Source organism: Zonotrichia albicollis, chromosome 8 (assembly GCF_047830755.1).
Source record: "Zonotrichia albicollis isolate bZonAlb1 chromosome 8, bZonAlb1.hap1, whole genome shotgun sequence".
Taxonomy (NCBI): domain Eukaryota; kingdom Metazoa; phylum Chordata; class Aves; order Passeriformes; family Passerellidae; genus Zonotrichia; species Zonotrichia albicollis.
This window is the reverse complement of record NC_133826.1, coordinates 2,541,911-2,562,978: the sequence shown is the minus strand read 5'-3', so window position 1 is coordinate 2,562,978 and position 21,068 is coordinate 2,541,911.

The following is a 21,068-nucleotide window of genomic DNA, read 5'->3' as shown; positions in this document are numbered from 1 at the left end:
TCAGCCCTTCATAATAAATCTATCAAAGAGTAATAGAATTCCATCAATTCTGCATCATCCCCGAGGGTCGCTGTGCTGGGATGGAAAGTGTGTTCCGCTGGGATTGTACAACTGTTATTATTCAATTACACTCTTTTCTTCCTAGTTAAAGACCATGATATCATTATCACTTAATGAATACATATAATTGGATCTGGACTCTATGTTTGGCTGATGAATACCACTCACTATTCATTCAGTCTCAGCTCATCTTCTGACCATTTATTATAGACTTTTGGCTGAAAACCATGATGACAAAGGGAATTTGAAATTAGCTGAGAATTCATTCAATGCTCAGTTAGACACAAAGGCAAAATACAATTCTGACGCGTAAATGAGGCTGAGACCACACAGAGAAGTTTTGCCTAAAAGTTAATAGCTGTTGATTTCTACACAAACACATCGAGGTAACAGCAAAGATATTTTTAAAGACCGCCTCACAACTTTGCAAGCAAGCAGAGATTTCCTCTCTCTCTTACCCAAACTGAAAAAAAAAATTAATTGTCTCAAAGGTAAATATTAGATCTTTTGAGTTGGTACTTTATTTCCCAACTTAGGCAAAATATTAGCTTTAAAGATGTCATCTGAGGCCATTATGAGCTTTAACTCAGCCCCGCTAAGCCAAACACCATTTTATGATTAAATAACATTTAAATCTGACAAAGCAAAAGTGCTTTCTATACAGTATATTTATTACAGCTAATATCGAGACCATCATTAAGTTTCATCAAACAGTGTGCCCCCAAAGGAAACTGGCCCTCCTATTCATATTGTTGGGAGTAAATGTAGCATACCTCCTTTGGATCACTGGTGAACAGGCCACCTCATTAATCCTAGTTAGTAGATGCTGCTGGGCATGTGGAACAGCCAAATCCAGATGCTACCCACAGAGCCTCTCCAGGCAGTTAGGGAATCACAGAGTACCACCTCAAGCCCTCCATACATCACTTCAAATTAAATTTACATTAAGTGCTACTCCATCAGAGCCGAGAGAAGCTGACATCTTTGGAAAATGCAGATGATAATCCATTAAATCCTATTATATACATGTCTTCTAATTTTACTTAAGCTCATGCATACCAAAGTGTGAGTTTGTGTTAAAAATTAAAGACCCTTTTACTAGAACAAAAGACTTTATGAACTGTTGACTTTGGGAGGGTTTATTACAGGATCAGGCTATTCTGTCAAGACAAGTAGACTTTTTTTTCCCCCTGTAAAATTTCTGGTTAATCATTTGTTCCTGGGATCTTTTTTCAAACACACAATGTGTCTTTGCTATTTCCATCACCAACTCTTTGTTCTCCCAGATAGAAGTGCAGCCTCTTTAACTTAATCAAATGTTATGAATGAAACAGTGGGACACATATTGTCTCCTTTTGCAATTAAGAAAATATTTGCTGGCAGCTTCCAAACTGGCAACAGCAAGAAGATGCTATAAAATCATCACAGTGAAAAAGCTAAGGATTTAATTGCCCTATTACCACATATGTCAATCCCTTTATATTTTCATAGTCCTTAGTCACAGTTTTTACTTTTACTTTGATGAATCTCTTCTAATTTCAGAGCAATGATCTTACTATTTTTGATTCCAGGTACTTATTTTTTTTTACATTTAACCACTGTATTTTATGTTTATGTTTCTGTCGGATTTACCTTTCTGCAAAAACTGAAAATACACAGATTTCAGAGAAAGGCAATAATTATCTCAGATATTAGGCAAAGGTATTGTAAGGAAACACACCAAGAAATAAAAGACACACATATGCATATATTCACACAATTAATTTAAAAGTTATTTATCTAGCCTTTTAACTTTTAATCAGTGTTTGGATTTCAGGCTTAAATTTGCTTTAGCTTTGAAATCAGTTCTTTCCAAATGTTTGACTGTTTCCTTTACAGAACACACAGATATATATACATACATGTAATAAAAATGAGTCAGCTTTTAACTCTTGTCAGTCTTTGGCAATGGCAGAAATGATGGGGCAGACTGTCATCTGGCAGAAATAAGTGTAACGCCATAAATTTCAAGTGAATTAATAAGCTGACTGAAGTTTTTCCACGGCATATTTCTGATTTATATCAGCTGAGGATGTTTCCCTACATTATTGTCTAGAAATACAGAATTAGCCCAGGTTTGCAGGCTGAGTTGGTCCTTTTTCCTCAATATGAACAGCACCTTTGTGAGCTGGTGGTGCCTCATGGAGGACCTCAGGTGCTGTGGCAATTGATGGGGCAGCACACCACAGCCACAGTCTCATTTTGCAGTATTTTTCAGTATTATAAATACAAGCTCTGAGCAGGACTCATGGAGGATGGATAATAAAACAAACACATGCAATTTGGAAGTGGTTTTCAACAAAGGAGAGGCATTGGCTGCTCTCACAAACCTTTCTCACCAATCTGCCTGAAGAGTTGTACTGAGGCTCCCTTACCAAGAAGGACACATGACAAATAAGAAAGTGAAGTCACTAATAATTAACACTGGACACTTCAGTTTAATCTTTTTGCACATAAATTTATGCTTGTTACTGCCATTAAAACTAGTAGGTTCTGCTTCCATAAATTCCCATTTAGCAGGTTTATAACATTACCCAAATTATTGCTCTATAATGTACTTACTCCCTATGATTTCAAAAGATTCCTTTACCTCTGAACATCCCTTGCTCCAATTTTAATAAATCATCCCATCAGGAAAATATCAAACAACATCTATCATTTCAAGTTTCTTATTTCATTTTTAACAAAGGGACATAATTTGTTATGCTTTGGTTCCTGATGGGTCAAATTTTGTTTTCAGAATTGCAAGTAAATGGTAACTGAATTGGATGAACCAAAAAACAAAATTGACCTTAACTATTAGGTTATCGGTAAGAATTAATAATAGTCTCTGAAAGATGAGACTGAATTACATAAACACAGCAACATGATGGAAAAATCATATTAAAAGCTTCATATTAAAAGCTATGGGGAAAAATGCAGGGTCATCCCCTTCTTTTCCTATTTTAGACTGCCTTTTCCAGGGACTAGAAAGGAATCAGTCAGGCAAAGAAAACCCCAGGCTCTACTGTGGGATTCACAGCCCATCTCCACTGCTGATCTCCACCAAAACAGAGCAGAGACACTTTCAGAGATTTCCAGAATCTGCTGTTTTAAATAGCTCAGAAAAAAACATCAGGCCTATCAAAAATAAAGCCATATATAAAAAATCATCAAGTTTTCAACAGTATCCATGAGGAACAGTCCAAGTACAACCAAAACTTACCTTATGCTGGTGTCACTCCTGAACCTAGAAGAGAGGCATTAAAACCAAAATGGGGCTTTAAAGGGCCCTTGGGAGAAAGCAGCATTGCCATTGATGACGGGTGTGGGTCTCACCATTACCAGCAGCTCCAAAAGCCCTAAAGAATTTTCAGCCCAACCCTTCTGGGAATTACAGCTGTAACCCAATGGCTCAGCTGAACAACCCAAGGCTGGGCTGCCAGTTTTCCACCTGGCCCACAGGAGTTCAGTACTCACAGCAGATGCAATAAAACACCACATAATTTGGGCTGATTTTGGACCAAATAAGTCCCTTTCCATTTGCCCCACAGCATGGATCTGCCTCTTTGCTGTGTACACTCAGTCCCTGATGTTCAGGAAGTGTCCCTAAGCCATGAATCCTGGTGCTGAGCCCCCTGGGCAGCTCGTGATGGCCAAAGTGGCCTCACACCATTCACTGTGGGGCAGGGAACACCTTTCTACTCTGTGCCTATTTAGCACCAGCAAAATAAGCTCATGGCAGAGGCTCTTTTTCCTGATGTCCTTCTAGTTTGCCACCAGTTTGTACAAGTGCCAGCTCTTCTTTCTGTGACCTCCAGAGGAGGAGCTGGATGTTGTTATTTACATGCAGCACCACTTGGAGATGGAGTCTCACAGAGGTCCCAGAGCACCAGACATGGTCGGTCCACACAAACAGCAAGAGGCAGCCCTTGCCCTCAATAACTTACAGTCCAAATAAACAGGACAGGCAGAAGGTCAGAGAGGAAACAGAGGGACAAAAGAAGTGACGTGATTCGCCTGCAGTCACCCAGTAGCTGATTGGCAAAGTCAGGATTATACTAATAGATCACTGAATCAATCCACTGGCTAAACATACTGCTTCCCATTATTTCTTGGGAGGCAAACCAGGAAGAATGATCTCACTCGGCTGAGAGCCATAATAAAAATAACAGCAGCACTGAGGGCAAGTTCAGAGCTTTCCTCATGATGTGCTGCGGATCTGCTGGTGGAGAGGTTGCTCTCTCCACCACCATATTTTGAATTGTCTTCACGGCAGGAATGATGGAAGACAGAGGAATGGCTGACAGTACTGAATAAAACTCCATGTAAATTCCCCTTATGAACATCTGATAAGTATTTATATGGGCATAAAGGGTTATTTATTTCCCCGTCCCCATGAATGATTTACATGCTACTCTCCATTTTTATAACGCACTCACTCGGGCTTGAGCAGCAATGTACTCGGACTGGCTCTTTTTCCAAAGAAATGACTTGACACAGAGCTGGAGCCAGGATGCTGGGTGGGGGTGGGAACATTTCCAGGGATTTTTTCTGTCCTTCACAGTAGCCATTTTCCTCCCTCCTTTCCACTTTTGACCTTTTTTTTTCCCCTCTCCTGTCTATGAGTTTCATCTTTCCCCAAGTTGCTGCAGTCTCCAAAGTCCTTTGCTCATTTGTAGGTAGAATAACCTTTTTTATCTGACACCTTTTAAGGATGAGACTCAGGAAAGAGACTGCAGAAGTTTAAACTGCAATCACTCAGTGAATGTGACTGCAGTGTCCGGGAAGTTCCTCTGGTTTTTAGCTCTCACTCCAACTCAAGCTGTGCCAGGATCACCTCCAAAGGTTTTCCAACCTGAGGGGCTGGGTAGGATTTTTGAGAGCTCTGTAATTTCACACCAAGCTGAGCCTCAGAATTTGAAAATCTAAGTCCAGTTTTGTGGTTTAAAAAGGGCAAAATCAAAGTTTGGATCAATTCCTGATATAGAGTTTACAGCTCAGCCAAATCTTAATATTTTTCCCTGAGTTCATTTCCTTCTCCCTGCCAAATGTGCATCTTAATAGTATAAAAAGTATTTAAATGGGTGCTGTGAGAAATATTACAGATAGATTTTACATGGACTTATAAGGCACTTGGCCTTCAAATTCCAGGCAGATGAGTGGGAGTTCAGCTTGAGGAAGCACATTTTTCTCCTGGATTCAGTCAAATGAAGCACCAAATACCTCACTTCCATTAACACCAAATATAATGGATGCATTCCCACTCAACTGTATTTGATAGCTGGAAGGAACACAGTAAATATATTTTCAATGTGTTGGACAATAATTTATCACTTAAATTTCAAATTAAATCTTTTTTAAAAGCTCATATTTATAAAACTGTGGCTCTGCAACTTATTCTCTGACCCTTCACATTCAATGCCCAGCATCTTAAGAAAATAAGATTACTTTGTCTTCATTAGAAATACTATTGGAATCATCAGAATGGAGTTTGATAGTGTTTTCCATTTATCTGCGTAGCAGTATTAAATTATTTTCATTTAACTTGTAAAATGCATTCAGTTATTAAAAAATTAGGGAAATTAAAACATAGAGCTCCATATCAGATATGAATCTGATAGGAATTGTGTACACTACCTTTGTCAGCTTTCCTTGGGCTGCCATCAGGAGAGGAAGACGTTGGGGAGACCTCTGAAGCAAAAACAGCAGCACAGTTCTGATGTTGTTGTGCACAACCTGAAACAAGGAAAACAGAATTAAGGTTTTGTACTTGGATCCTTCATTTTGCAAGATTTAGTCCAACTTTCTGTGAAGTCAGAATACCTTCAAAGGCTGCTCCTGCTGATAGCAGCCTCTTCTATGTTTTCTAAGTTTTTCCACAGCCCTGACTCTCCACCAAACTGACTGCAACAGTAAAAACTCTTTGTGGGAGTTTGAAGTGGTGGACAGCAGGTTTTAGTCTGGATTACTTCTGTTTGTAGCTTCGTGCCACTTCTGAGGAGAATCCCCCTCACACCCGTCACTTTGTGGGACCACACAGTCAGCCCCCCATATTGGAATGTCAAAGCATCTCCCAGCTCAGGGCAGTCAGTTCCCTGAGGGCCCCTCTGCCATCACTGCACCAACCTGCACAGCCAGCCAGGCTCCACAAGAAAGACATTAAACCATTTGAAAGTGTCCAAGGAGGGCGACAAAGATGGCGGGGGGCCGTGAGGGGAAGCCGTGTGAGGAGAGGCTGAGGGCTCATGGTCTGTTCAGGAGACTGAGGGGAAAGTCATCCCAGCAATATTTGGACAATGCTTTTAGGCATAAGGTGGGATTGTTGGGGTGCCTGTGCAGGTTCAGAAGTTGGACTAGATGATCCTTGAGGGTCCCTTCCCACCCAAAAGTTTCTGTGATTCTTTTATTCCGCCAGGGTGCACAAACCTACCTGGAAGCGCCATGGCCGCTTGTCTCCTCATGAACCTTCAGGTGCCCAACATGGCGTCTGCCTTTCCTCAGCCTCCCTCAGCCTTTCTCCTCCCCTCAGGACAGCCGGGCTGTGTGGGAGTCACGTTCTCATACAGGATTGCTCACATCAGGATTGCTCATTGCTTCATCTGACTGATGGCAGGTGAAGATTGTGCGTGAGGGAAGCCTTTTCCAGCCTCTCCATTTTCCCGCCTCCCCGCTGCCTCACAGCGCGTGAGGGGCCTGGGCCCGCAGACGGTGAAGGGTTTATCCTGCACCTACTCCTGCGCTGGCCTCTTTGCCATCCCTGCTCCGGGGTCAGAGTGACCGTGTGCTGAGGCAGAAATAACATGGGAGATACTCCTTGACGCCCAGCTTGTTCCTGCAGGCAGGCAAACATGGCGTCCTCTGTGCCCACCCTGTCTCCTCAGGGTTTAAGCCCATGAAATTCAGTGGATTCTCCACAGAAAGCCCGGTCACAGCAGCCGCAGTAGAACACTCCAGGCTGTCTGGATCAGCTGCTCTGGTTCCAGGGTTGTTGGCAGCCACAATAAAGGAGCCAAACCCACAAGCAGTCCTGTGCTCTTCATTCCCCAACAGAGCAAGGCCTTGCAGGTCCCTGAATTAGAACCATAGAACCACAGAATATCCTAAATTGGAAGGAATCCACAAGGATAATCAAGCCCAAATCCCATCCCTGCACAGACACCCCAACAATCCCACCCTGTGCATTCCTGAGAGCTTTGTCCAGACACTCCTGGAGCTCTGGGAGCCTTGGGGCTGTGTCATTCTCTGGGGGGCCTGTTCCAGCGTCTTGGGCAGAAACAAACCATTTTTGTGTCACTGTAAAAAGTCATCAGTGATAATTTTGGTCACCGGAATTTTCAAAGTAGAAAAATTAAGAGGCTGCAAGCGGAAGAAATTGCAAATAGTCCCCCCTGTTGGTGCAAGGAGTCTGCTGTGCTGCTGCTGCTGCTGCTATGAGATTTTATTGTGAGCTTAATGTCAACAGCTTCAATTACCATAACAAAAGTAAGGCCAAATTTCATGCTGGCAAAGTGAGTGACCTTCTCTGAAATCTTTCTCATCGGTACAACATCTCCATCTTCCCAGGGTTTCCCCAGTGTGTGTTTGGTCAGCCAGCTTCCCTCAGTGACCCGCTTTGACTAACATTTCATCACAAAACAAAGAAGAAATTATCATAAACAAAGATTACATTTATTTTAACACTCAGCTTTTCATCAACATTTAACCTTTATGGGGAATCAAATTATTTTTCTCCATGACTAAGAAAAATCTAGTGATATGTAATTAAAACAACAAAGACGAGTCCCGTTCTATACAAGTGTAATTATGTTCATGTGGTACCACTGTAATTGAAACACAGAAGATGTTTCAGTCTGTATTAAAAGAGAATTTCTTTCAGTGGGTTTCCTGAAGCTCATTAGATATTCCCTGGCCTATTCTCCTAAGTAATTAGATTTTAACAGGATTTTCAACAGATCAGAGCAATCTCTGTGGGTGCCAATAGGAGACTCTCCCTCTGGCCTTACCAGCAGGGCAGCATGGATAACATCCAGGCTGGGAGTTAATAGGACAATTACTGGCCTCTTTTAAATGAGTTACATTAATGCACTTAAGCTAAATGGCTCTGCATATGATTAAATATTAACATCTGCAAAATATGAAACCATGATATGCAATCAAGTTTTGTTGTTTTAATTTCCCAAATGCCGGATTTCAGTGGTGTATGTAAATGTTCATTGGATAGTGTATGTTAAACTTTCAAAACACAGATCAACAGTATTTGTGAATGGTTCTTCTGGAGCTACTAAGTTAAACATCTTAAAATAGCACAAGGCAAGAGGAAATTATCAAAAATTATATAAAAACAAGAAAAGGAAAAAAACCCCAGTCTTCATTTTGAATGCCTCAAAATGAGCCAGGTCACAATTTCCAATGCAAACAATAAAATTCAAAATTTTGTATTAAGTACCTCAGTATCTAATGGCTTCCCAGCAGGGGTGGGAAAAACACATAGTTACAAAGGCTGAGGAGAAGGCTGAGGTACTCAATGACATCTTTCCCTCAGCTGTTCATGGCCAGTTGTTCTGCAGACACCCAGCCCCTTGCACTGGAAGACAGGAATGGGGAGCAGAATGAAGCCCCATAATCCAGGGCACAATTTCCACTGTCCCAGGCTGCTCCAAGCCCCCTCCAACCTGGCCTTGGACACTTCCATGGATCCAGGGACAGCAACAGCTTCTCTGGGCACCCTGTGCCAGGGCCTGCCCACCCTCACAGCCCAGAATTCCTTCTCAATATCCCATCCATCCCTGCCCTCTGGCAGTGGGAACAATTCCCCCTTGTCCTGTCCCTCCATGCTTTGTCCCCAGTCCCTCACCAGCTTTCCAGAGTCCCTTTAGCCACTTTAAAGGACTGTTAGCTGTCCCTGGATCCTTCTCCTCTCCGGGTGAGCACCCCCAGCTCTCCCAGCCTGGCTCCAGAGCAGAGGGGCTCCAGCCCTGGGGCATCTCCATGGCCTCCCCTGGACTCAGTCCAAAAAGTCCCTGTCCCTCCTATGGTGGGGACCCCAGAGCTGGACTCAGTGCCCCACATGGGCTCTCACCAGAGCAGAGAGAGGGGAAGAATCACTTCCCATGACCTGCTGATCACACTTCCTTTGATGCAGCCCAGGACATGGCTGGGTGTCTGTCCTACAGTGCATTTATTTATTGCTCTGCATCTCTCATCCCCTCACCAGACCCTGTGCCCCGTCCATGCTAACCCTGACCTCTACTTGCACGTCTGCTGCCTCAGTAAGTCCTTTCTGTGAGTTGACTCTGTCACCCCAACGTGCTCCAGCCCCCTGCAACATTCACAAAATCATCTGACAGGAGAAGTAAACAGGGCTTTGATGTGGGCTAGAAACACACTCACTTTGCAACAAGAGGTTGGACTGTGTACTGATGCTTCTATGTTATTTCCCCAAATCCTTGCTGTGGGAAAGGATTTCTTTTTGTTGCTGAGAGTTTCTCCTGTCAAAACTTATAAATATTCCTTATATTTCAAGATTATCAGGTCTGCACAGCACAGAGGCACTTCACTGTTCCATCTTGGGCTCCAGAAGTTAATAATATCAGCAATATGGAGCACATTCTTCCCAAAGTACTCTACAAATATGAAATAATTACTCACTGTGAGCCTGCTGTATGGCAGAGAAATATTACTACTGTCTTTCAGCTGGGAAACTAGAGCAGAGGTTAAGACCCAAATGCTTCAGTATCTAAATCCCCGTGAAGCCAAATGCGAAGAGTCTGAAGTCCAGTGAAATGTGAATGTGAAGTCCAAATGTAAGAGTCTGAAGTCCAGTGCCCCCAAAATCAGTAGAGAGCTGGGATAAACATTAATTCCTAGGGTTTAGTTATGATTTCAGTCCAGAAAAAAATTGTCTTGGGCTGACCAAGTCCATGAAGTCTAAAGCAGGACTAACAATCCTGTAGAAAACTCTCTTGTTTGTTTCCATGACTCAGACTTACTTTTTGTCATAGCTACCAAGCACAATGTGATGGAACTTAATTTGGGGTGGTGCAGTGATGCCTTTAGAAAATAGAAACAGCTTCTCCTGCCGGGTGGTGAGGGCTGACAGCAGCATTTTATCAGTTGCCTTAATTTGAAATAAATCAAAACTGCGTATCTTTAGATAAAAACCACAATTTCCTCTTTCTTTGCCCAAATTCCCCAGACTTTCTGATCAGTTCCAGCCATGCCATGGTCACAGTCCATGCTTCCAAGAGAGGGAACTCACCCCAGCTGCCTCGGGTGACAGCGCTGAGCTGTCACCATCTGCTCTCAGGAAACACTGCCATGAGAGCTGGCCATGCCATAGCAGCCTCCTCACAAATCTGATGGAGAGACACAAATGTTCACGTGGTGCAGCAGCTAATGGTGGCAGCCCTTGGAACCAAGATGGAAAATATTAGTGTAACAGCATGACGGGGATGGAAAACAAAAGAGAACAAGCAGGACAATACAGAGGCACAAAATTGCAGTATGAACCTCAGTAAACGTGGAGATATTTTAGCCAATGGTGCTATTATTAGCAACACACAGGCTTGTGATCATCCAGGAGTTAACCCAGGCAGGCTCCCATGAAAAGCATTACTGTGAATTCCATGAGAAGTGGGGCAGAGCTGTGCCTACAGTTCAGATTCTGACACTCCCCACTGTATAAATCTGCCTTCAGTTGCCCAAATCTTTGCCAGCCTTTACCCATTTTAGATTAAATGTCCCATGATGAGTGTCTGCCTCAAGCTGGATTCTCTTGCTGCATTTCAGAAGGAAAAAAAAAAGAAAGAAGAAGGAAAATAAAAAGGATTCACATCTTTCTTAGGGCAAAGAAAAGGCAAAATATTTTCTTTTGCCCACATTAAAAAGGATCTCACAACAATCTCATTGAGGAGATCTCACTTCAGTATGGTTTGTGCTTAAAATTTGTCTGGGAGGCTTCTGCTGCTTTTGGGAATGAACTCTTGACTCTGTCTGGATTTGGTGAAGTTTATAAAAAATTAGAGGCTTTAGAGTTTGTCCGCAACATCCTCTGAAAACTTTAGCACATTGTTCCTCAGGCCACCATGATCCCACTGGAGCAAGCAAGAGAGGAGCAGCCCGTGGCTTTGGCACTGGAGCAGGGCTCCCCAGGCTCCCAGCTCTGCCTCACAGCATCCCAGCAGCACAGACCATGGGAACACAGCCCTGCTGCAGGGATGAGCCAGAGCCTGCAGTAAGGAGGCAAAGGCAGGAATTTGGATCAGGGAGGCAGATTTTGGGGAATAGGACTGGAAAAGAGGGGGATTTCCAAGTGGAAGGAAAGGGAGAACTGTTGAGAAGGCAGAGAGGAGCTTGGACACTCAGAAATTATCAAAATATGTATGTATGCTGACATGGGTTTCAGAGGCAGCCACACACTCCTTGCCTCAGTGCCTGCAGTGTGCACTGCACAGAGGGGTTGTTTTCTTTAAATTTGTACTTTTTTGTGGCAGCAGCTGGAATCATGCAGTTGGAGACTGGCTCTCTATTCAGGCACACGACAGAGACAAATTAAAGTGACCAGAATAGCCCTAAATCAGGCTTTTTCTAACTTTGGCATACTTGGATTGGCACTTCCCTCAAGTAATTTTTGGGTGCATTCATCTACCCTGTAAAGCAAGCTCAGATCACCACGGGCTCACTCAGCAGAGCCCACATCCAGCAGGGATGGGGGTTAGGCACAAGAAAATGCCAACCATGGTTACAAAAATGCTGAAGTTTAAAGGCACGGCTATAACAAAAAGAGTTTTGGAGTGAGGGGGTCACACAACAGTTCCCCTTTGCACCTTGGGTCAGTACTTTGGACCCAGCCCACCCCATCTCTGCAGTTTGTCTCTAATTTCCAGCTAGAAATGCCTGGCTCAGTGTTTGCCAGCTCGGAGCAAAGCTTGCCATGAGATGCATTTCCTGAAGGCTCAACCCCAAACCTGGGGCCATTTGCTGTGTCACATGTGCAGGTACATTTGTGTCCCCTCCTTTGGGGGGCTTAGAGCTGTGTCACATCTGGATAAAGTCCTTGCACCCTTTGGGGGGACCTCTTTGCCCCCCAAAACCAGCTGTCATGAGGGAACACATCTGGGTGCACATCACAGCTTCCCAATAAATATTTCCGTGTTTCTTTCCGTGTTCTGGCCCAGCATAGCTTTTACAGTACTATCAGGGTGCTTTTATGAGATTCAGCCCTTGCAATGGGAAGGTTTTTATTAGAAACACGCCTTCCTCTCTGTCATTTATGATAAATAATGTTTATTGATGTTCACTTCCTTCAGTGAAATAAAGTGTCAAACAGCACGTTGGTATTTGCCAATTTTCTTTTCACATTTCATGTTATGTGCTTTTTATGTTACATGCCTGATTAAAAATTTAAACATTGTCACCGTCAGTGCTAAAATACGTTGCCAGAGCATCTCTAATTATGCTTCCTTGTCTGCTCTGAGCGGAGAGTGACATTTCTGGGTCAAGATCTGGTTGTTGATATGCAGCACGGGAAGTATCCGATAGCCTCTTGCTGAAAAATAGCTCCTTCTCTCGCACCATTATGGTGCACAATGCAGAGCAGGTACCGGGGCAGGCGGCTCTGGCTCAGCAGAGGAGGCGCTATCCACTCCCTGAACATCATCTGGGATCGCAGCTGATTTACCCAAAATACAAAGTGCCACAGGAGGAGCTCCTCTCATGGAGCTGTGCGGGCTGGGAGGGTGGGCAGGGGTCCCATCCAGCTCCTGGCACTGCACTCGCTGAAGCCCAAACCATTTTCATCCTCCTGGACACGTTGGGTTTGTGCTCGAGTTCCCAGAGCAGGAGGTGCCAGGAGCACCTGCTTTAGTGAGGTCTGGGGAAGCATTGTCCCCTTGCTGTTTGTGCACCTTTCTTCAGCAGATCTTTGTTCTTTCAAGAGAAAGTGAAAATATAAACTCACCCTCAAATTTTGCCCCTTCTATAGACACATCCAAACCAACAGCACACTTCTATTAGGTTTGGAAGCATTTTGGAATGAGCTCTTCAGTAAGATTTTTTTAACCATGCTACAGGTGTTTATATTTTTATCAGTTTATTTTTTCTGGCACAGGCAGGAACCAGGGCCAGTTTGCAAAAACCCACCTGAGTATGAAGCAAGGAATTTGACAACACAAGTGACCTCCAGGAGGAGCCTTTGCACATCTGAAAATGCCACCAGAGCTGTGCACTGGTGGAAACATGGCTATTAAAAAGAACCCCTTTCAATGTTTGCTGCATTTGTTTGCAATAATAACACATTTCACATAGTTAGAGCCAGCCAGGTTTACCAAGAGATTCCACATTCAGAAAACTCAGCTGTTCTCCTTGGGAGCTGATGGTTGATGAACAGTTATGAAATGCAGCCATAATTTACTGTGGATGTCCAAATTAGTTAAAAGGTGATGTTATCTATGGCTCAATGTTTCATCAAGAGTGTCCTTATTTGACCCATTAAATGCACACTGAATGAAGACCGATGTGTTCTGAGATATTGTAAAAATCCTTCCCGGTTGTTGCCAGAATTTTCTTGCATTGTTATTTGTTCTCAGAAATCACTGAAATTTTCTCTTTGGAAAGAAGAAGAAAGTAAGAAAAATCTGAAATGAGGCTCCAAATTTGAAAGTAGCCATTGAAATTCTAGAGGCTTTACTCTAGAATTTCATTTTCTGAAAACACTGGAATTATTTTTATATAATTTTACATATAACTCCCTGAATTTGTGACCATATCTATGTGTGCCTGGCTGGCACAGAGACAGAAAGAAAAAAGGTGTCTGGCTAAAGGGAATTTGAAAAGTTTCAGGATTTAGTTCTGACAAACCTGGCTTTAAGTGCAAAAAAAAAAAAAAATCCCAATATCAGTGATACTGAAACCAATTTCAAATTTGTGGCCTTAAGAATAGAGAAATCCAAATATACAAAGGGTTTCAGCCGCAGGAGCATAACACAGGTTGCATGGCATGGCTGGAAATGGAGCTGGGCACTGGCTGCCCCTGCAGCATCAGGCTCAAGGCATTTCTGGGAATCACATCCAAGACCCTGAGATCCAGCTCTGAACTCAAACCTGTTATCACTAATGAGGATGGGAGTCATTTTGCAAGAGCTGTAATAAACATTTGTTCAAACAAAAAGGAAAGTGAGATTAGAAAACACGCAGTCTGTCACGGCATTAACGGAAAACCTATTTGTGCCATCTATTTGGGAAAAATTATTGAAGAACAGTTCATCCATGTGAAAATATTAGCACTGTAATTCTGTCAAGGTCAGTGAGACCTAGAGGTTTGCTGAGAAATCACCTTCATTTCACCAGGTAAATAAAGAACTCGTTTTTCAAAGGAGCCTATTGAAGAAGACACTCCATAGCAACAGTTAAATTATGAATACAGCACATATGTTCCATATCATATCATTTACAGCACACTTTAGCATAGACATAATGCTTAGTAACAAACTACAATACCATTCACAAAATGCATTTAAATAGCATAATTTAGTTCATTAAATCCAGTCATTTACAGTAAATCAAAATTATCACAGGAATTGAAGAGAGTACACAGTTGTTTGTTTGAATAGTTAAGCTAGGGAAGTCAATTCCTTTTTGAAGGTCAAGGACACAGTTGTTTCCATTTTCTGTTGTAAAAAAGATACAGCCTGTGTCATAAGATAATTTAGTATCATCTGAATGTGATCAAGTCCTTTCCCCCTGCTTGTTCTGTATTATATAACTGGCATGCCTAAAATATATCTAAGTCAAGAAAATGCTTTATGTATAATGTTATCAAATTAGACTTCTTTTTCTTTTACAGACTGAGTGGATGTGATTCCGGGCTTTTAAAAGGGTTTAGTCTTGCAAATCTGCAGCCTATTACTTGGAAGCAAAGATGTATGCTTTCCCCTAGTCCAGCCATCAATTGCTTGGCCTGTGGAAATATTATTATAAAAGAAAAGTGGATTTTTTGGAGCCTTTTTAAAGAATACATTCTGGCTTTTGCCATCAGAGGTGCAGTGTGTGTCTGTGTGTGTGTGGGGCTGGCAAGGCAGAAATTACTTTGCAGCACACACCAGCTGCACGGGGAGCTCAGGAGGAGTCACCAAATCCCCCTGGGAATTCCTGAGGTTTAAACCCTCCTACAGTTTCTTGGGCATCAAAGAGAGGAAGGTGAATTGAATTACTCCCCAGATTTAAAAAGTGTGCTCCGTTTTTCACTCTGAATTTGCCAAGCATCTTCTTGCACCTCCCTGATTGACACAGGTTGAAAAGGCCATGACAAAAGTTCTCCTGTCCTTGTAGAAACTTTTGGATTGTCATCAAGCCTTCCTACCCTGTTCTGGGTTTTGCTCAATAGAGTCCTTTACCCAGGAGCGTGGTTTTCTCTCCCTTTCAATAATTCCTGCCATCAGAATCACTTCCAGGAAATGAGAGTCCTCTGCCAAGTCTTCTCTCCTTTGCAAAATTTTGTATGCGATGGAGATGCCTCTGTTGCATCCATGAGAATGAAATGCCAACTCTTTTCTGACCACCTGGAGGGGAAAATGAATAAGTTATGATTTCCCACCAATGGGCTATCCAAGCACCTGAAAGCGCTAATTAATTAAGCCTTGTGTCACACTGGCAAAAGAGGGGGGGGGTTGTGTTGGGTGTTTTATTAATGATTGTACAGGCTGTGTATAACTAAATTAAGTTTTTAACTGAGCTTTTTTGGGTGCCTGGCTGGAGCAGCACAGAGGATGCTCTCCACTTCCAATCCCATATCATTTCAGAGCTGCTCTTTTCTCATCCAGGCTCCTCGGAAGGGCTGGGAATTGGCAGTAGCAGCTCTCCTGGAGGGAACAACACCTTAAACTGCCCCAAAGTGGAGCTGTCCCTATTCCTGCTCTCATGGAATACCGCGGAATGCCCTGGGAGCAGCACCGGGGCTGACCCTGCCTCGGTGGAGCTCTGGGAAACCCTCGGGGAGAGCCTGGGAACAGCGGGGCAAGCAGCCAGCTCCGGCCGGGAGGGACAATTAGGGCCCAAACAAGAGCGAATTATGGTGCAAATTGCTTGTTGACACTGGCGCAAAACAAAAGAGAGAGAAGGAGAAAATGTTCTTGAGACAAATAACCTTCTCCATCTCGCCGGGCACAGGGGGAAATGCCGTGAGCAGGCACAAAGGACACAGATGGCAGCGTAAATCCTGTGTGTCCCACACTGCCAGCGCAGCTGTCCTGGGACAACGAGGGAACCGACCTCTTGCTGATTACCCTGGGCACAGAGGGAGCACCAAGAGGGCTCACTAGGGTAAAAGTGCCAAGGTTTGCAAAGGACAGAGCTGTGAGCCAAGGGCCAGTGCTGCAAAATTGTGTCGGGACACAGCTGGAACCTCCTCTCCTTGCCAGAGTCCCAGAGCACAGCGAGGACCAGCCTTGCCTGGAGCCTCCAGGGAGGAGGAGTGGAATCACTGAGGGTCTTTCCCAATTTTTTAGCTTTCCAGCCAACATCTGGAAGACCAGGCTGTTATCATATTCCTACCATCCTAGGCTTCAGATCTCTGCAGAGGAGGATGCCCCATCCCTGAAGGTGCCCAAGGCCAGGTTGGATGGGGATTGGAGCACCCTGGGACAGTGGAAGGTGTCCCTGACCATGGCAGGGGGTGGAACAAGAATGGGATTTAAGGTGCTTTCCAACCCAAACTATTCTGAGATTCTGGAATTCTTTGAAACCAACTCAGTGGAGACAGGGAAGGAAGTGAAGGCAGTGCAGGGATTTGTGGGGCTGGTGTTTGTAAATGATTTTCACCACAGCAGGGCAGAACTCACCTGGAAAGGTGCAAGACTTTTTCACATGCACAAAATCCATGCACACAGGTTCCAGCTAGGAACAGGCACATACAAAAGGAGTTTCCCGTAGCTCCCACCTCCCTCTGCACAGATATCAGACACTAAGTTCCCTGGCAAAGAAAGACACATTCTGTGTCTTGCCCTGTGCACCTCCTTCAGGAAAACATGGGATGTAACAGTTGAGGGAAAACAAAAGTGTTAATCCAGGACTAATTTTAGCCCTGATTTTACTCCAAGAAAATTTGGGTTGATTTTAACCCCTTTTCCTCCTCTGGAGCATTTCCTGTACATCATTTTTCTGAAACAGATTTAAATCATTTCACAGTAAAAGGCAGGATGTTCACTTATTTTACAGAAGTGGAAACTGAGGCACAAGGAGAAAACAGTTACTTGTTCCTGGTGAGCTGCAGCCCAGGGAAACTCCAGCTAGCAGGCTGCAACTAACTGGTCTGGAAATTGCACAAAATCATTAACTCATCCTTGAAAATTTTTCATGATAGATTGTAACTATTCAGTCTGTCATCCTCAGAGCCTGCCTCTCACAGGAATTATGACTATGTACCTGAGGGCTGCCACTATGGAATAGCAGAGGGATACATCACATCTGCTGCCAGGCAATCCTTAATGTGGCTGTGTTTGAGTGCTGCCGGCTGTTGTTGGGACTGGTACTTCCACTGCTCTTACCTGAACACTATGGTGTTAATTTGGCACCAAAACTGCATTTGAGGCTTCACAGTGGGACTGGAAAGCAGCGAGCTCAGGAGGCAAATTCCAGCCTCACTTTGAGGTAATTATAAATCTTTTCCCTCCCATTCCGACATTATATTAATGCTGCTGCATTGGACCAGAATTTTATCTTTCATTTCCACTTTGCTCCTTTGGATGGGCTTCAGCCAGGCTTTGAGAGGAGGGGGGTCAGAGCTGAGCGCTGACAAAGAGCCTCATTCACAAACCAGCAGCAGCCCCGGTGGCGACTTCTCCCAGCACCCCGGAAGCAGCCACGCCGTGACAGGAGAAACTTGGACATCAGACAAACTCCAGATCTCCCCTGCAGCAATTATTCCCTGGTAACTGCATGTCTGCACTTCCAGCACTGCACTGCCTCTGACATGGACTTGCAGACTCCTCTTGTCGAGCTCAGAGACCTCAGGCAGGAGCTATCACGAGCCATCTGCCAGCACAGCGCCAGCTAAGGTGTTATTATTTATTAAAAAGACTTTGCTTCCTTCCAAAAAACTGTCTCTCTGATGGAGTTAAAGGACTCTGAGCCAACCTCACCAACATTTCTTGGTTTGTATGAGTGAGGGGGTTGAGCTCTGCTTGGGAGCTGGACATAACAACTGCTGCCTGTGCCTGGCACATTGGAATATCACATCCCAGAGGGTGGGGAGGCTTTGGGAGCAAGGAGCAGCTGGTGGGTGCCCTTGCCCCATAGCCATGCCCCTACAGAGTCCCTGTTGGTGCCCCTATAATTTGGGACAGCCCAGTCTCACCCTTCTGCAAGTCCCTTCTGGGAAGCACCATTGTGGCCAAGGTACTGGTGTGTGTTTGCAAAGCCAACAATAATTTGTCACATCACATGGGGACAAAGGAGTTCCAGCACAGGGGTGGCTTTCAGCAGGTGGAGAGAGAGTCCAGACCCCTGAAGAGAGGTGGCACCAGTGATGGTGAAATATTTCCACCATGGGGATCAACAGCAGAATGAGAAGAGGTCTCCTGGCCAAAGCAAGCCCACCCAGACCCCAGTCTGCTGCAAACACCACCACCTTCTCCTTGGAAAAGCAGGGACACCTACCCAGGGTGGGGGATGCACAGCTCGGAGCTTTCAGCAGCAGCTCAAGCTCCCCAAATCCTCACAGTGAGGGGAAACCTCACTCCCATGGTCATTCAAGACACCAAAGCCAAGCTCCTGCTTTTAATTTCTCTCTGATGATGCTTCACTTCCTCCCCACTGCTCAGATGGAAGCCCTGGAGCAGCTGGAGAGGGGAGCAGATGGGAAGTGAGGAGCCACAGCAACGTGGGCACCACCCTGGTGGTGTCCCCACCAAAACATGGGGACAGGATGGCCCTGGGTGGCACGGGCTGGCACAGAGCTCTCTGCTCTCACCCGCCACAAATCAGCACCCAAACAAATGCTTCATGCAGCAATAAACCTGTTGAAGGCATAAATTAACTGCACAGCAAGGTGGTGCTTTGGGAATGTCTCCACCACGGCAAGAGGATCCACTGTCGGCAGTGATTAGGTTTATATTACAATGTGGCTTTTAAGGCTCACTGTGCTGAATAAAAATTTAGGCAATTAGTGCTCTTATTTCTTAGGAAGAACTGCTTGCTATCGTATATTAATACAGCTTTTGCTCAATTAAAATTGTTCGCAGTCAGCAAAAACAATTTCTGCACTGTAATGAAATAATGAAATAATTATATGCAAGGGAGGACTTCTGATCTTTTTAATTATTCTATTCTTCATTTTTAAAAGGGCTATTTCCAAACGCACTCTTATAATTGATTGCTATAAATCAGTCAGGAGCATTCTAAGGATCATAAATATTCTAACTTTTAAAAGACAAAGAAATGCTAAATATTCAATGAAATCCTTCAATATTCAGAAAATTTAATCTAGGGTAAAAGGATAGACTGCTCTTTTGAAAATAAAAAGTAAATTTGTTGTCCTGTGAAAAATGAAATATCTTGAATGTCAGTAACAGAAATGGAATTAACAAGAGATCTTTTTATTGTTTTTTAAGGTCATTAGGCTGTGAATTCTATAATTATGGAAATTGTCAGTCCAGTTCTGTGGAGTGTTTGCTCCCATCCATAAGGTATTGGAATGTTCAATCAGTCTCTCTCGTGGGAAAGTTAGGTCATAACTGTAAGTGTACCAGCAAAATTGAATTAAGCAAAGAGATTTCATTAGTATTTATAGCCAGAAGGCATCTGTAAAAGTACAGGGCAAAGAAGTTATGTGGAAGTCAAAGGAGAAAAAAAAATGGGTTTCTGGTGACAAAGGCGAATCTGAAAGAGATATAAGTGTATAATGAATAAGAGCTATTGAGCGCTGCTCCAAGGAGGGAGTTGCAAAGATGTCAAATATTGATTTTCTTGTGTATGCCTTTGGACTACATATGTAATTGTTTGGATTTGCTGTCTTCATGATACAACAATATTTGTTGTTGAAGGTTAAAAAGCAGAGTGTGAAACAACCCAAAAAAGTCTGAAACGTGTTGGAGAATTATAATAATTCCAGCAGCAGGGTTGCAGGAGCAGAATGTGGACTTCAGAGCAAATAAACACTTTTATGACAGGCAGTTGTGTATTGCAAGTGTCTCTCCTGGAGCTGCAGAAACACACACTGGGTGCAGGGCCATCGAACCATATTGCATTTATTGATTCAAAATATACCATTTGCTCCTAATGACTCTCTCCAAATTTTTATACCAGGAAAATATTCTGAGATCAGGTTTATATGTGCAGAGTGCTTGTACAGACAAATTTCACATGTGCTTTTGTACAGACAAATGTAATCCTCATTTGTGAGTTGTTTATTGAGGAGAGCCAGTGCTCTCTGGGTCTTACTGCAGAGCTCAGAATGTTTCCTGATGCTGATTAACATCTTAATGCAATCAACCTCTTGAAATGTTTTCATCCTGAAGAAACAAGTGCACAAATCACCTTCAGAATTATTCTCCCTTTCAGTAGTGCTGACATGGAAATTCTTTCTATTTCTGCACGAGAGGGATTTGTGACTGTTTGGAGTGACATTTTCCACATGGGATCCTTATGTTGGCATGCAAGCAGTCCAATCTTCACTGGCAACTTTGTGCCTGATTCCAGAGGGATGTGGATTTCAACAGAAGAGAGATCCTGGAGAACTAAAAGCACAGGGTGTCCCTGGAAAGTTGGAGACAACCCAAAAATCAGAACCCACCTAAATTATTCAGTGTCATTTTAGGTGCTCAGGTTGGGAGGTGGGGTCTTTATTTTCAGAATCTAACGGAGTTTGACAATCAGCATATAACAAAGGATTTCCAGTGAGGAGCAGTTTGGAAAAAGCCCAAATCCCAATTGTAAACAAGAATAGGAATGGAATCAAACTCCCAGTGAACCATGGCCGTGGTGAATTTGGTGTC